At 40.7% G+C, this 17312-nt stretch overlaps 1 non-coding gene across 1 annotated transcript; it reads left to right on the top strand.

The window, feature by feature from the left end:
- The first annotated feature begins 3737 nt into the window (after nucleotides 1-3737).
- On the top strand, nucleotides 3738-3810 carry TRNAE-CUC. Its single transcript has one exon. It is a non-coding gene; the product is annotated as a tRNA-Glu (tRNA).
- The last annotated feature ends 13502 nt before the right edge of the window (nucleotides 3811-17312 follow it).

Here is a 17312-nt window from a genome sequence, read left to right as displayed (position 1 = left end):
ATACTTGAGTCCTAAGATTAACTCTAAAAATGGTGAGGTCATTGTCCTAGTCTTCGTGTACAAGCATTAGGCCATGTCACCAGGGTGTACAACATCATCTGTCTTTCATCACACCCTTCAGAGTGCCCCCTGCCTCCGAAGTGGCCCAGGCACCTAAACAAAGAGCAGCAAGGCTTCCAGGAGTGGGAGGGAGGGTGGGGTTGGGGCAGCCTGCGGAGCCGGTTGGAAGTGTTGGTAAGCAGGAGGGCACCTCTGCTAGAAGCACTGACTCTGTGTCTCTGTATTCCATGGATGACAACGTTTCATTAGTAGAGTTTACTTTTCACATTTTCTTGATTCCAACTTGGATTAAAAAAGCTAAACCAAAAGGCCTGTAAATAATTTTAGCCCAGTTTACAAAGTTTGAATTTATATTTCCCCCATAACCAAGGAAAGTTACTGAGAACTGAATCAGATATTGGGTAGCTAGAGAGCGTTCTGTTTCAAAGAACCATGTGGTGAACTCATTTGTAAAATGAACGGTCACTTCCTAGTTTATTTGCATCTAAGTTTGGGGTTTTGTGCATTGGATTTCCTCTCAAGGAGGTAAAACTTTCCTTAATAGTAAAACTTTTAAAAAGCTTCTTCTTATTACACAAGAAATGGATGTTCCTATAACATGTGTTTTTTAAAACATAAAAGACTGATTGAGAATTTATTATGCTTCGATTATGCTAACCACTCAATAAATAATGTTCAGATGAAAACTAAAATGAAAGAAGAAATCATTTGTATTCCCACCAGCCGGAGGTAACCACTGCTAACTTTGTGCTGTCTGTCCTTCTAGACTTTTCTGTGCCTATTTCCAGTGTATCGCTGTTTTATATGCTGCTGTTTTCACCTAACAGGGCGTTGTGAACATTTTCCAGATCACTAGCAAGTTGCAAGGTATTCCCTTGTTGAGCTGGATGCAGTCTAACCGTATCTCAAATGCTGACCCACAGGCATCTTAGCCAAGGGTAGGAGGAGACACCATCGGAATTATCTCCTCTGTGGAGCTGGCATGACACTACAATATCACTTTTCTGTCCCATCCCAACATGCTGAGGGGAGAAAGGAAAGTACACAACCCCAGCACCCGGGACTGCTGGAGCAAGTGTGTGAACACAGCACTTGGCAGCAGGTGTGTAGGTCGGTCACATGTCACGTTCTACCTGCTCGGTGACATAGTTTTTTTTTTTTTTAAGCCTCTGGGCATGGGAGGAGCTGATGGCAGCCTGACCTGTCTCCTGCCAACCACGAGGAAAGAAAAACCCCCCACTCACACTGCCCCTTATCACCGGGCCTGTGCCCCACAAATAAAGTCATTTCCTCCCTCATTGTGTGTCATGGATTATAGACTCCCAGTGTTTTCACTGACCTCTGTGATTGAGGGAGGAAGGTTCTTTCCCAGGAGCACTAAATTTGTTTTGAAATTTCTGCAAGGGGACTCAGGCTGCAGAATGCTAAGCAGGCTGACATCTGCGCAAAAGAGGTGCAGGCCCTTCGAAGTCAAAGCTCTCCTTCCAAGGTGATGTTCAAGAATCATTTATTGTCGTCATTCAGTTGCTAAGTTGTGTCTGACTCTTTGAGACCCCATGGACTGCAACACTTGCCTTGCTTCCCTGTCCTTCACTATCTCCCGGAGTTTGCTCAGACTTACATCCATTGAGTCGGTGATGTCATCCAACCATCTTACACTCCTCTATTGTCCCCTTCTCCTCCCGCCCTCGATATTTCCCAGCATCAGGGTCTTTTCGAATGAGTCAGCTCTTTACATCAGGTGGCCAGAGTATTGGAGCTTCAGCTTTGGTATCAGTGCTTCCAATAAATATTCAGGGTTGCTACAATAGGTACATGGATCTAGCTCGCTTCTTGAGTCTATTCAGGCTTAGAGTTTCCTTAGCTGGGGCTGTAGTATAATCATTCCGCCTGGGAGTCAAAATGTCTTGATGACTGCCATTTCCTAGGTAGGTGACCTTGTACATGTTCCCTGACTTTTCTATCATTCAAGTTCTTCAACTGTATAATAAGGATAAAAAATACAAGTCTACATCCATTTCAAAAAGCATCTTGTCTAGATTGCATTAGGCAAGGTGTGTAGGCACTTAGTGCAGTTTCCAATTCACCATAATGGCTTTATGGATGTGAACTATTTTTATTGTCATTGCAATTGAGCCCCTGTCTTGTCTAATGTTAAGTGATGAGTGTCTTAGTGATCTGGGATTTAACCTCAGGGTCTGCAGCTTCAAGATAAAAACATATAGACTACACTCAGTTAACCAGGGTCTCATCCCACAGACATAATGCTCTGACTCTGTTTTTAGGAACTGGAGTAGGGGAGGGAGAGACCAGTTTCTACATCAGGAAATAATCTTGCGAAAAAGAAAAGAACTGATGAGGTAATTGGGATCAGTCCAGTATTATTTGTAAACAGACTCAGGAGTTTGGCAAAGATGCTAGATTGCAAGGCTTAAATGAGTTTTGAAAAGCACAGGGGCTTCCAGTCACTTGACTTGACCACTTTATGTTACCAGTAACTCAGAATGGCTTGCCCCAAAGGTGCTGCCATCAGAGAATTTGGCAAATAGTCATGGCTGCCATGTCCCTCCTTCCGCATCCACTTTCTAGCATGGAGTCTTACGCTGCCCTCCCATTTGACTCTCTGCTCCTACCAACCCGTACGAATTCTCATTTTGTCTGAGACCTTCATGGACTCAACAGCTGGGCCCAGGCTGCACTCTGCTATTCTGACTTGGCAACTTCGCTTTAGTAGATCCATCCATCCCCTGCAAGTAGCTACAGGATAGGAATCCTTGCAGACTCTGAAGGATTTGGCGCTTCCAGAAAGAGCCTGGGAGCTGGAATCCAATACTTTCGGTTCTTCCTTTCCCTCTTAATGGATCCAAAGTCACACAAAGCCGAGCAAGAGTAATACTCCTTGCTAATCACTGATCACTACTTTTGTTGGAACCATCAGATGTATGCCTGCCAACTGTCAGTCAAGAATTACTTTGTGGGATTTAAGAATCTCTAATCAAGACTTTGTCTCTTTCATTCTCAGAATTCTAAGACTTTCTTCCTTGCCATCACCAAAAAAAAAGAAAGCCTATTTTCATAAACTTATGTGCCTTGTTCATAAAGATATTCCCCAAAACTAATGTGTTTACCCTGCAAACTCCAGGTAACTACTCCTTCCTTTCTTCATTCCTCCCACTTTTGCTCAAACCCTCTCTCTCTCTTTGTCTTTCTGTCTTGCTCATGTTCTCACTCTCTCTCTGGATCCCTCTCTCTCTCTCACCTTCTCTCCCTCCTTCCTTCCTTCCCTCCCTCAAACCTTTCTTTTGATCTAACCTAACCTTCCTTGATTCTATTTAGGCCCACAAGATTATCCCATGCAAAGAGTTTTGCTAGATCCTTAGTCTACGTACTTCATTCTCTCATCTCAGCTCAGCGTTTTCCTTTAATTATTCACTGCTGACTACTTTTACAGACATACTGTGTATGCTCCAGTTTAAATAACATGAAGTTGTCTCCCTAAAGACAACAAGACAAGATTTTGTCTTCCTAAATTAGGAGACAATCCACAACTTGTCGGATAGCTAACTACTGAAATTGCTGTTACTTGTGCCTGATTTCAGAAAAGGTGAAATATTTTGTTTAACATCCATTGTACAGCAATAATTATATCTGCTTTAAAATATCTCAATTTGGGAACTTCCCTGGTGGTCCAGTGGCTAAGATTCTGCTCTCTCAATGCAGGGAGCCCAGGTTTAATCCCTGGTCAGGGAAAAAGATCCCACATGTTGTAACTAAGAGATCCCATGCAGCAATTAAAGATACCACATGCCACAACTAAGACCTGGTGCAACCAAGTAACTAAATAAATAAAAATAAATTTTAATTAAAAAATAATGTTTAAAAAAAGAAAAAATATCTCAATTTGGACTTGAGAAAAAATAATTTAACAGGGAAACTACACTTAATGACTATAGCAATTTTGCTGCAGAAGTATTGTAGACTCATTTCATTACTTGGAAGTATATAATTCAGAGTTCAGCTTTATAATTTCTGAAAATCTATCAATGATATGGAAATGATCAGACTGCATTTTTAATTATAGCTGTTTATCTAATGGTTTGTATACTCCTTGGGCTTAGCTCACCAAAACTTTCCCTCACTATAGCCAAATGCTCAATTTAGGCTTGAACTGTAGTCATATTTTAAATCCTAGGGCTAACTGTTACCATAAATTTTTCATTATCCTTTTAATATGATGAGCTCCATCAATGAAACCAGTTAAATAAAGGGCTGAAGAATCGGTTATATAAAGAAATGTTTAACTCTGAATTATCAGGGCAGTTGAAATGCCATAAGGCATTTTGAACTTGAAAAGGAGTTATTTCCTCTGGGTGAATACAAGGCTGAAGAATTCTCCAGGTGAACTCCGCCCTTCCCGGCCTGCACCCAAGGCACGGGCTCTTTAGACGTTAATGCCCACTTGCCCAGGCAGCTGCACTGCCAGGTACACACAGGCTGTAAAAATTAATTTATGAAGCTGCTGACCTTTAATGTGTTCCACCCAGTTCATATCCATTGCTAGGACCTAGCCCAGAAATGGGCATTCTGAACAGATGATAATCACGATTCTCAAAATAAATAAATAAAGGAACCTAGGAGATGGTAGAATCATGAGTGAGTCAAACTCATGAGGATATTTGTAAAGGTAAAGCCAAAATTAAACGACATATTTTTGGGGTAAAGACCAGTTGGGTGTGAGTACATTTGACTGTGTTGTGTTAGTTTCATGGGACTTCTATATTTGACTACTTTCATTTAAAAAGAAAATTCATGAAGATAAAAATTGGTTAAGTCTTCTCACAATATGATTTGGAAGTAGCTATCAGAAATTTGAATGTGCAAATTTAAAGGATGTTGAATCTTTGACCCAGCAATTTCTTTCTTAGAATCTATCCTAAAGAAATACTCATGTATACCTGTGAGCAGTACAGGGATCACAGTAATGTTTTAAACAGCAAAAAAAAAAAAAAAAAAGAAAACTACAAAAAACATCATTATTAATAGGTTGGTTAAACAAATTGTGCTATGTCCACATTATGGAACACAGTGTAGCCATTCATTAAAAACAGTAAGGCAATTCTATTTGAACTGACAAGGATTAGATAAAATGCATATGTATATATATTTATATGTTGATGAAACCAAACCAGTAAGTTATAGAATGGTAGGAATTCCATTAACATAAGAAACAAATGTATGTGCTGCTCATGCAAATGCACGCTGTGTGTAAAAGATGACAGAGGTATCTAGAAGGACATATCCATAAATTATTATCTCCAAGGAGAGAAATGGAATCTGATGAGAGGAAATAGAGACAGAAAGGAGAGTAAAAAATTGGAGGAAGGAATTATTGGAGGACATTTACTTTCTGTTTATATACCTTTGCAATGTTTACCTTTTTTTTTTTTTTAACAATAAGCACGCAGTCTTGTATAATTTAAAAGTCATTTTAAAGAAAATTTCAAAAGACTAAAAAAGAAAGAAAAAGTGATCATTTGTTATTGGCTCATCCGAAAACAACTATTTCCCCCCCATCTATGGAAGCTGTGGCAGGAAGACTTTACTGTAAAGAATTTTTAAAAAAATTTTATTGGAATATAGTTGACTTACAATATTGTGTTAGTTTCAGGTGTATAGCAAAGTGTATCAGTTATGCATATACATGAACCCGCTGTTTTTTTAGATTCATTTTCCATGTAGGCCATTACAGAGTACTGAGTAACATTCCTTGTGCTATTCACTAGATCCTTATTAGTAATCCATTTTATACATAGCACAAACATAACTATTTTTATTTTTTGTGTTGTTTTCTAGGCTTTCAATATGGGCCGAATCATGTGGAAAGCGTACAAAATTGCAAATTATATAAGAACGTCTATACATGATCATCTAATTTAAAATTTTTAGTATAAAGTATGTAACTGTGGGCTTCCCATGTGGCACTCGTGGCAAGGAACCCACCTGCTGATGCAGGAGACATAAGAGACACAGGTTCGATCCCTGGATTGGGAAGAGATCTCCTGAGGGAGGGCATGGCAGCCCACTCCAATATGCTTGCCCGGAGAATCCCTTGGACAGAAGAGCCTGGTGGGCAACGGTCCACAGGGTCACAAAGAGTTGACCACAACTGAAGGGACTGAGTGTGCATGCACATAACTATAGTCTATTAATTGCCATTTTGTTGCAGATAACTATCATCTGGTACTTGGTATTAATTCATTTACATTTGATCATTGTACCAGAATATAAGTACACAGATTGGCTGCTTTGGACTTTATAGGGTTCTCATGAATAGTGCAAAAAAAATCAAGCTTATAACATGTTATCTCTTTGAATTATATCTTTATCTAAGTAGTAAACTTATCAAATTAAACAAGAATTTAGACATTTTATAGCTCATAATATATACCGTCAATTTTCCAAAGGATAGTTCTGATATTATTGCCACCAAATAAAAGTGTTTTGGTTTTATTCCATCTTCATTAGCACTGGGTATTTTTTTAAACTACTTTGGTAAAAGTTAATGTATTTTTGGGAAAACAATATAAATTTGAACATTTTCCTTATGTTGATTTGTTAATTGCATCTGGTGAATTGACCATTTAGTTTTTTCTGTTTATTTAACAATTTTTTTTGTTAATAACATTAATAGCAAATCCTACTGAGGGCTTATCAAGGGGCACTGCTTGAAGTACTATACAGACATCTCATATTTTAATCTCACAAAGCCCCAATAAGTATTATTATTGCCACTATTTTATAGATGAAGAATTATTAAGTGAAGTCGCTCAGTCGTGTCCGACTCTTTGTGACCCCATGGACTGTAGCCTACCAGGCTCCTCTGTCCATGGGATTTTCCAGACAAGAGTACTGGAGTGGGTTGCCATTTCCTTCTCCACTAGATCTTCCTAACCCAGGGTCAAACCCAGGTCTCCCGCATTGCAGGCAGATGCCTTACCATCTGAGCCACCAGGGAAGGCATAGATAAAGAAGCTAAGACCTAAGTAGTTTCACATTATGGGAAGTCCAACATCAGGTCTAAGGCTCTTGTTCTCACCACACTATATGACCTCATATGAATGTGTTAAATAATTAAGATAGTGTCCTTTTATCTGCCACATTTATTAAAAGTGTTTTCCCAGTGTGTTGCACTTTTTGTGTTCTCATGTTGCTATATGCAGAACATAGTAATATCTTTATAATAAACTCAATATGTCTTTGTCTTTGTGATTTCTTCTATCATTTCTAAGTTTATAAAGATATCCTTACTCTAGAGATGTGAGAAATTTTCAAATCGATTTCTTTCCAGTATATATATGCAATATGTATGAATATATGTACATGTATTTGTGTGGGTACATACATAGATACCAATATGTAAATTCTATAACCCACGTGGACATTATCTTGCTGAACAGTATGAGACATCAAGGTTTGTTTGTTTTTTTTAACCCTGAAACTGTTGCTGGGCAGAGAATTCCTCTGCCAGCGTCCAGATGAGATACTGAGCTACCAGGATTTCAGTCTTCAACCTACCTTTGCTCCAAGTGATATGGTTAAGCCAAGATTATTTAACTCAAGCCCCAGTGAGTCATTCCAACCCCTTGAATCATTCTGACAGACACGACAAAGCTTCTGCTGAATTACTGCCTTGGAGAATTCTTTGCATGACTAGTTGAACACTGGGTGTCTGCAAGCCTTATGATTTATAGCTCTTCATCATCTGGGCACATGTCTGGCCCGATGGGCACACCCATTTTATTTCCAAAGAGAAGAAATATTTTCAGTATTAAATTAGCAGGTGCCGACTGGTGCTAAAGTGTAGGTCGTTAGAGCATGCATAGCGTATGTCATCATTTGCAGGTGGGGAATTATGTGTCTTTCACATACGGAAAAAAAGGAAAGATATAGGTCAAAATGTGGATATGGGTGTAGACATAGATATAAATGTACATAAAGATGTATAGATACATACACAGATACACACACACACACACACACACACACACACAAAAACTGGCCAGGGAAGTTGCCTCTGGGTAAGAGAATCAGGCATCTAGGGATGGTGAGGAGTGACTGAGACTTTTCACCACCGATTCTTAGGTAACTTTAGAATTATGTTTCATGTGTCTATATGACCTACTCACAAATAATTTTTATATTAAAAATAATGAAAGTTAAGTTCAAACATTTCGTTGGGGATGTGGTAACATTCTCTAGTCACTTTATGAAAATAATGCAGTACTGATAATATGAGGGCTTCATAATTCCAAGGCGGTTGGTAACATCCTGCACTATACAAAACTTATCTATTTTGTGATGTGCCATCCACGTTCAGTTTCCTCTCATATAAACCCAGCAGTCCGTTTCAGATGTTGGAAACTACCTTTCCCAGGTTTCTTTGACCTCCAGTTTCCAACTAGTTTCAGCCAATGGAAGTCAAGGACACTAGAATGAGGGATGAAGGAAGGAAATAACTAGGGTATTTTTCTCTATTTGCAGCATTAATTATATGGTCTCAGCTCCAATTGCAAAGCCTCCATTATGGTTCTGGTTCCCACTGGAAGAGCCTGATCCGGGCTCTGATAATGCCACTTCCTCCTATGGTCCCTTCAGCATTAAGCTGGGAGCAGCTTCCTACTGTTGCTCAACTCTGGAATTCCTTTCTGGATCCCATGTTTGGCTTCTCAGTCCTTCATTTCCTAGGGAACCAATTAAATTCCCTGTTGGGAAAACCTGGAATGGCTTCTGTTTTTCTGTTCAGAGAGCCTGCTGATGTTCTTCAGAAGTATGTGTTTTCTAGTTTCTGCTTTGCAATCACTTGCCCTCAGGATTCTTTCCCATAATACATGATCTTGGATTCAGACTGCAGAACTCCAAACACATGGAGCATGTCGTGTTTTGCACTCCACCCCTAGGTTTCACAATGGCCATTCTTTATCATTGCCCAACACCGTAGATGGCCTTTTCAATGACACTGTTCGTAGACACACACTTAGCAACAACAGCCTCCGCATTCTTTTCAGAGCCAGAACACAGGGCATTAACTGTGGAAACCCCTCTGGTCAGACTTAGCCTTCATGCTGTAGCTGAGCTATGGAAATTCAGAATCAGAGCTTCTCCTTGTGAGAGATTTCGGAGGGGAAACGACTACAGGATACCCAAATACAGACTCTCCTTTCTCAGCTGGCTTTGTTTCCAGCTCTTCTAGCATAAGAAATCAAAATCCCATTTCACCTGTTCCTTGGGAGGAGACAAAGCCAGTGGCCTTTACTTAAAGATCACGGGCCTATCTCTTGTCTCCACAGGTTACTTGCTAATGTTTAACCTAAGCCTACCTACTACACATGATTTATAAGTTCATGAGCATTTGCTAACAAATTGCTATAAATGTTTTCTCAATTCATTCGTTACCCAAATTCCCTTTTGGCCTGGTACGAGTCTTATCAGTCCTCGTAATGATAGGCAGTGCCTAACTCAAGGCTTCTGACTTACACATGGCTGTCCAAGCACTGCCCTTCTGGACTTGGTGCGACCCCGCCCTTCCTCACCACACCTGCCTCTGTCACTTCTTTCCTCCACCTGCCGTAGGTGAGAATGTATCTCCCCTGCTTCCCTTACAGTCCCCTTCCTCCTGCTGAGCCAGTCCTTCTACCTCCAGATCACATAGCGTGGCGCGAAGCTGCCCTCTGGCCCCTTGGCCCATTTCAGTCGTAGAATCTGTCCCCACGCCCATCCTCTACTCTTAGCCTTTGAACTGGTGCTGCCAGTTCCATCACTGACCCTGTTAATGTCCCCCCGCTGCCACCCCAAAGGCCTGTCCCTTCACCAAGTTGCCCTTGGCTCCAACTCTCCACACGATCCCTGACACGGGAACAGAAACGTGTGTGCGTGCTAAGTCGCTTTAGTCGTGTCTGACTCTGCGACCCTGTGCACTGTAACTCCTCAGGCTCCTCCGTCCATGGGGTTCTCCAGGCAAGAACGCTGGAGCAGGTTGCCATGCACTCCTCCAGGGGAAATCTTCCTAACACAGGGATTGAACCCAGGAGTCTCCTGCGTCTCCTGCATTGAGGGAGGATTCTTTACCACTGAGCCACCAGGGACCAGGAACAAAAACCCCAGCTGTCAAAAAATGTCCTGTCTGTGAACGTCCTGAGGTCTATCCGTCTTCGTCCTTTAACTGCTCCCCACCCGTCTTCACCTCCTCTGTCCAACCTCCCATCCATCAGTTGTTACCCCTGGCCAGATCCATCAGAGGTATAGGAGCAGATTTACTAGGATGCCAGTGAAGCTTAATCTCCAGGGGCCCTCATAGAACTCCCTTCTGAGGTCCCATGGCTAATTCAGTCTTCATAGTGGTGTATTCTTTTTCTTAGTGAAGGCCCCCACATGCTATAACCTTGGACCATCACAAAACCCAGCCCTGCCCCTGTTTGAGTGATTGCTCCCTCTGTTTCCTTGGAATTAGGGGAGCATTCCCACTCCTCTGCCTGCCCCTTCTAGGAAAAAAGTGCTTCCAGAACCACAAAGTGAACTTTGCACACCCTCACCCTGCAACACAGTGTTAAACCTAGTGGTTAGTTTTAATTACATGATGGGTGATTTGTCACAGGTGCTTTTTTAGATTAAATAGGTTTTCACTGATTGGCTTTGGAAACCAACCACCAAACAAGTGACTTGTAAACAAACTTGTGGAATGTAAGCCATTCCTAAATTGCAAGCTTCAGGGACTCGAGATTAATGAGAGCCCATAAACCACGTGTGGAAACCTATGTATAAATACTGATATTTTGTCACATGGAAAAAGGTACTCATTAGATTCAATCAAGGGACATAGCAAAATTTGCAATATCCAACAAGTCACGACGTGTAATTACAGCAATCAGTCATCTATTTTCTGGGGCAGTTTCCACTTAAAAACTTCTGCTCTCTTTTCACCCCTGGATGACTCTGTAGTCCATCATTATAGACCCAGAAACTAGTACAGTGCCTGGCTCAATGTAGGCACTCAATGCATGAAAAACCAGTGATGCACCAGCTTTTGGTTTTAAAACTATGGTCTCTAACTGTGTAATAGATATAGATAAGCAACTTAACAGATCTTTTTATGATTTTTAAGTCTCTATGTTGACAATTATGCAAAGTATTTAATTTTCCAAATCTCGTTTGTCAAACAAATTGTCTCGGATTTCCATGGAAGATGTAACATATACGTTAATGTCTCAGCCCTCAGTGAGGCAATTCTTTACCAGAAGATTATACAGCCTCTTCCAGAATATTGTGTTTATTTTCTTATTCATGCGGAGGAATGCTTTTATATCAATTTTGGCATGTAAAGAGTTTTATTTTTAAGTAACCAGTATAGTCGCAGCATTCTAACCTCCCACATAATTATGCTAAATGCTACAAATATGTTACATACACTCCAGTTTTCAGTTTAAGAGCTCATTAACTTTCAGTGAGACTGTGGATTTCCTCCAGCGAGAAGATTAACAGGGTGAGTTTGATGAAGAAAAGATTTTATGTAAATTTTCTTAATCCTTCTAAGAATCCGAAAGGATTAATTATAATAGACTGATGACCAGGAAAGTTTTGATTTCTGGATTGCTAGGCCACACCAGGATGACAAATTGGTTGCAGCTTCTCCACCACCTCTTCTCTCACCTTTTCTATCCCTTCACCCCAAAAAGAGAAGTGAATAGTCAACTGTTAGTGTTTGGGGAACATTTGTGGAAAAAAAAATAACAAGAGATTTAAAAAATTCTTTAGATTGAAAACAACTTCTTGGTCCTAGGAACATTTATACCTTCGGAGCTAGTCTAGGGATAGAACGATTCATTTCTCCATCAGAATAACAGTCATAAGCACAAGATATGTTCTCCGGATACCATTGGTCCTCTTCCCCCACCCCATCTCCCACCCACCCAAGAACACTCCAGAAGAAAGCGCTTTTCCTGTCCTCTTTTATTCACCACAACCAAATTTTCATTCCAAGTCACACAAAAGCACATCAGTACATCTCTTGGTCCTATATTGCAACATATGTATGTGTCCACTTCCTTTCCTGACTTTTAGAATCATCCCTTCCACCTTCATTCCTCATCTTTGACCAACAGAATAAGAGATAGAGCCAACTCCCTTCTCCACAGAGCCTGACTCATGCCTTTCATGGCTGGGAACTTACCCAGAACAGACACAGAATGCAATAGATCTTACAGATTATTATTTAAGTACACGAGTGGTCTTCACCCAGGCTACAAAAGTTGCTGAAAATCTGAAGAGGTTTCCAGAATACCTGAAAGCCAGATTCTACTTAGCCATTTAGCTGTTGGTTCCTTGAGGAAAAAAACTTCAGGCATTTCAAAGGAGCAGATCTCTCAGACAACTGACTGTTCCCTCTGTAAACCAGTTCCCATGCTCCCCACCCACCTCCCAACCAGAGGGCTATTAGAATACTGTTTGAAATAGTGGTGGTTTTTCAGAAAATACCAGGTTCTCCCACTTCAAAGAGCAGCCAGCCAAGCCATGAGTTATTGCTTCTTCCAGAGGAGTTCTCCCTGCCAGGGTGTAAGGAGACAGTCTCATCTTTTCCCTATTCTTCCCAGGCAGAGGTGGAGGATATTTTTTTTTTTTTCTTTCTTTCTAGTTCCTGAAACTAGCCCAAAGAGAATTCCTCATGAAGAGTACTTAAAACAAGATTTCTGAAGATCTCAGGCCTACTGCCTTGTTTTATGATTAGAGAGGAGAAAACGTGGGAATTTGGGGGCAGGGGGCACTGGTGGGTTTAGTACTTTTTAAAAACAGAGCTCACTTAGTGAAATAGCTCATTTTCTCTCCTGCAGGAAGGGGGTGGGAAGGTAGGGCATGGAATGAGGCAGCCTCTTGATGACCTTGGTACTAGAGGAAGCAGTTCCATCTAGTTCTACAGAAATGGCCATGAAACTCTTTGCTCACTTACCCATTTGGGGTCTTTAATTACCAGTTTGTGCTCATGGAACGGGAGAACTCAGCAAGAGGCTGGAAACCAGAGCTCTAAACACTCAATCTTTTTTGCCTAAGGCTTGCTGGGGCACCTGACGAATTCCTGGCCTTGTTCATAAAACTGTTTCCAGCAAAGTCAAATGGGGCAGCCTTAACGCTTTTGAATATTTAGCTGTATTAACCATCTTGCCTTTTAGAGCAACTTTCCACTTGGAGCAGGAGCCTCCATCTTTCAACTCCGGGAGAGAAACAATCTCTATAAGGCAAGTTGGGAAACCAGAAGCAAATTGTCAGTGGACTCAGAACACCCCCTTTCCAATTCTTCTTGGTTCTTCTCTGAATAACTGAGCACAAGTTTTATCTCAGAAGTCATTCTGGGATGCAGTGGGGCTCATCCCCTCCCTCCCTCAAAAGCTGCTTAATCTCCATGCTTTTCCTACAGAAGGATCTCCATTCTGTAGGATTCTTTTCCATTAAGAAAAGGTAGGGATGCTCAACATCGGCAGGCATCAGAGAAATGCAAATCAAAAACAGCGAGGAGGCAACACTCCAGAATCACTAACTTAAAAAGACAGACAGTAAATCAGATAGAAAAATACAAATATCATATTATACTGCTTATGTGTGAAATCTTTTTTAAAAATGGTAAAAATGAACTTATCTACAAGACAAACAGAATCACAGATGTAGAAAACTCATTTATGGTTGCCAAGGAGAGAAGTGGGAGTGAGGGATAAATTAGGAGATTGGGATTGACATATACACATTACTATTTATAAAATAGGTAGCTAATAGGAGCCTACTGTATGGCCAAAGGAACTCGACTCAATATTCTGTAATGACTTATATGGGGAAAGCATCTAAAAAAGAATAGGTATACGTGTAACTGATACCCTGTGCTGGATGGCAGAAACTCACACAACACTATAAATCAGCTACACTCCAGTAAAAGTTAGTTTTTAAAAAGACAGACAAGAACTTTTCAGTGGGGATGTGGAGAAACTGAAATTTTCATATATAGTTGTGAAAATGCAAAATGGTGCAGCCATTGTGGAGAACACTTTGGCAGTACCTCAGAAGACTGAATGTAGAGGCACCGTATAACCCAGCAGGTCTACTACCAAGAGAAATGAAAATATGTCCAGATAGAAACTTAACACATGAATGTTCATAGCAGTGCTCTGCATAATCACCAAAAAGAGTGGAAAACCCAAACTGTCCATCAGCTGTTAAGTGGACAAATAAAATGCAGTATATTTATACAAGGGGAAATTATTCAACATTAAAAAGGAATGAAATTCTGATACATGTTAAACATGAATGAACCTTTAAAGCATTTCGTTAAGTGAAAGAAGCCAGTCATGCTAGACCATATATTGTTTGATTCCATTTCTGAAAATTATCCAGAATAGGCAGATCCATAGATACAAAAAGTAGGTTAATAGTTCCCAGGCTGAGGGGTGGGTAAGAGAATAGGGAGTGACTATTGACAGGTACAGGTTTTCTTTATGGAGTGATGAACATACTCTGGAATTAGATAGTGGTATTGGTTGCACATCTGAAATACTAAAAAGTGTTGAATTGTACATTTTAATGAATGAATTTTATGGTACATAAATGATATGCCATTAAAGGTGCTGGAAAGAAGGAAGGAAAGAAAGGAAGCTGACAGGTTGGGATAAACACTGACTATAGTTAGTCTTGCCCCTTTAATATCTCTTTCCCCAATAAGCTTCTCCCTGGAGTTATGGGGAGGGAGGTCCTTCTTCCTTTAGTTGGCCAAATTTGCCCCCAGCAAATGAAGTCTTTATAGTCAGCCATGACCTCCCAACCCCCTTGTACTGAGGCATACCTCAGTCACATCCCCCTGCCCCAACACAGCAACTTGGCCTACCCTGCTAAAGGCTTCCCCCAGAGCCTTGCCCTGGGCCCTCTGCTTGCAAGACCCTATCAGGGTTTGCCAGTCATCTCCAGGCCATCAGAGCTCACTGCTGTCTGGTTGAGAAAGGTCCAGCCTCCTGCTTAGTTCAAACTTAACCTAGATAGCAGTCTCTGCTTTGAGCAAAGCAGAGGGTGAATTGGCAGCTAGATTTCTGCTTTTTAAAAAAATTCTAAAATTAATTTTTATTGGAATGTAGTTGCCTTACAATGCTGTGCTAGTTTCTACCATACACATAAGTCCCCTCGTTTTTGAGTTCCCTGCCCATCTAGGTCACCACAGAGCCCTGAGCAGAGTTCCCTGTGCTGTAGGTTCTCGTTAATGATCTATTTTCTACATAGTACCAATAGTATATACATGTCAACCCCAATCTCCCAAATCCTCCCACCCTTTCTTTCCCCTTTGGTATCCATATGTTTGTTCTCTATGTGTCTCTACTTTTGCTTTGCAGATAAGATCATCTGTACCATTTTTCTGGACTCCATATATATGCGTTAATACATGCTATTTTTTTTTCTCTCTGACTTCTCTCTGTATGACAGTCTCAAGGTCCATCCATATCTCTACAAATGACCCAATTTCATTCCTTTTAATGACTGAGTAATATTCCGTTGTATATGTGTACCACATCTTCTTTATTCATTCATCTACTGATGGACATTTAGGTTGCTTCCATGTCCTGCCTAATGGAAATAGTGCTGCAGTGAACATTGGGGTGCACGTGTCTTTTTGAACCATGGTTTTCTCTGGGTATATGCCCAGTAGATTCTGCTTCTTTGACAGACTAGACCTGGGTTTGGCTTTCCCACTTCCCAATCGGCCTCTGTGCTGGGGTCATGCTCTTCTCATCATGGTTACCTGGCCCCAATCTGCTGTGCATGGCCCAGGAAATGCTAGCCCAGCCATACACACCCAAGATCTCCAGGTGTCTCCTACTCACCCCACGTAAATTCAGGGTGGCTCCTGATTAACCTTTGAAAGAATTGCTCCTCTGAGCCAGGTGCTTAGCATCTATAATTCCACTTAATCTTCACAACAGTTCTATAAAGGAGGTATTATTATCCTCAATTTTCAAGAAGAGGAAACAGATTCAAAAAGTGTAAACAACCTAAAGTCACACGGATTGGAGTCAGGATTCCAACATAGACCTGTCAAAGCTGATGCTCTTTCTACTTTCTCGGATAACAATTCCTTTCCTTGGTTGAGCACCTATCGTATACCAGGTAGTGTTCCAAACATGTTAAAAATATTATTTCATTGATTCTCACAACATCCCCATGAGACAGGTACTAGCATCCGACATAAATAAATGAGAAAATGAGGTTCAGAGCAATTAAGTAATTGTTTTGAGATCATATGCATTTGTCACTCACTGAAAGCACGGGAGCTTGGTAAGATTTTTGGTGATCTTGATTAAGGTAAAACTTGCAAATAGTGCTGTCCTCTTTCCCATTCTTGCCTTTGAGCAACTCTCTTGGATGGTTCCATGAAAAAAAAGACAAAAAAAAAAAAAAAATCAGAAATATTTTCCTAAACATCAACCTATTTAAAAACCTACCTTCAGATCATTTGTTATATAAGAAAATTAAAGTTTTATTTGTTTAATCTTCTGTGGGTAAGTTTTCTGTTAATTGTAGCTAAACATTTTCTTAACTCATACAGGAAGGTCATTTTATCACTGTCTTACAGATCAAGAAACAAATTAAAGGGGCACAAAGAGATCAAGTATTTTTCTAAAGCCTCACTAATAGTGACTGTGGTCTACTGATAGTTGACCCCCTGTATTCTTCTCTTAATAATTTCCCAAATTATGCTGGGCATGTGGCTGGCCAGCAGAAGGTTCACATTTTCCAGGCTTCTTTGAAGCTTTGTGGTCCATATAACTATACTTTTGTTAGTGGGATATGAGTGGCAAGGAGGGCTGTTATTAATTTCCAGGTCATGCCCTCCAGTCCCTTTTTTTCTTTTTCCCACCAGTGGTGATGGTGAACCATCTTCAACAATGAGGACCAGAGTAACACCTCAGGAGATGGCAGAGCAACAAGACAGAAGGAACTTGGGCTCCTGAATGACTTCACGGATTGCAGTTGCCCTCCATCCTGGGATCATCTACCAAATTAGCCTTTTAAGTGAGAGAGAAATAAACTTCTATCTCATCTAAGTTACCTGTGTTTTGCTGTCTCTTTAAAGCACCATTATCTTAACCAATACCATGGCCAACAAATTTTCTAACATCAGTTCAGTTCAGGCGCTCAGTCGTGTCTGACTCTTTGCAACCCCATGAATCACAGCA

The sequence above is a fragment of the Cervus canadensis genome, chromosome 7, assembly GCF_019320065.1.
Source record: "Cervus canadensis isolate Bull #8, Minnesota chromosome 7, ASM1932006v1, whole genome shotgun sequence".
Lineage (NCBI taxonomy): Eukaryota > Metazoa > Chordata > Mammalia > Artiodactyla > Cervidae > Cervus > Cervus canadensis.
The sequence above is the reverse complement of the archived record's forward strand: the minus strand, read 5'-3'. Positions and strand labels throughout refer to the sequence as shown.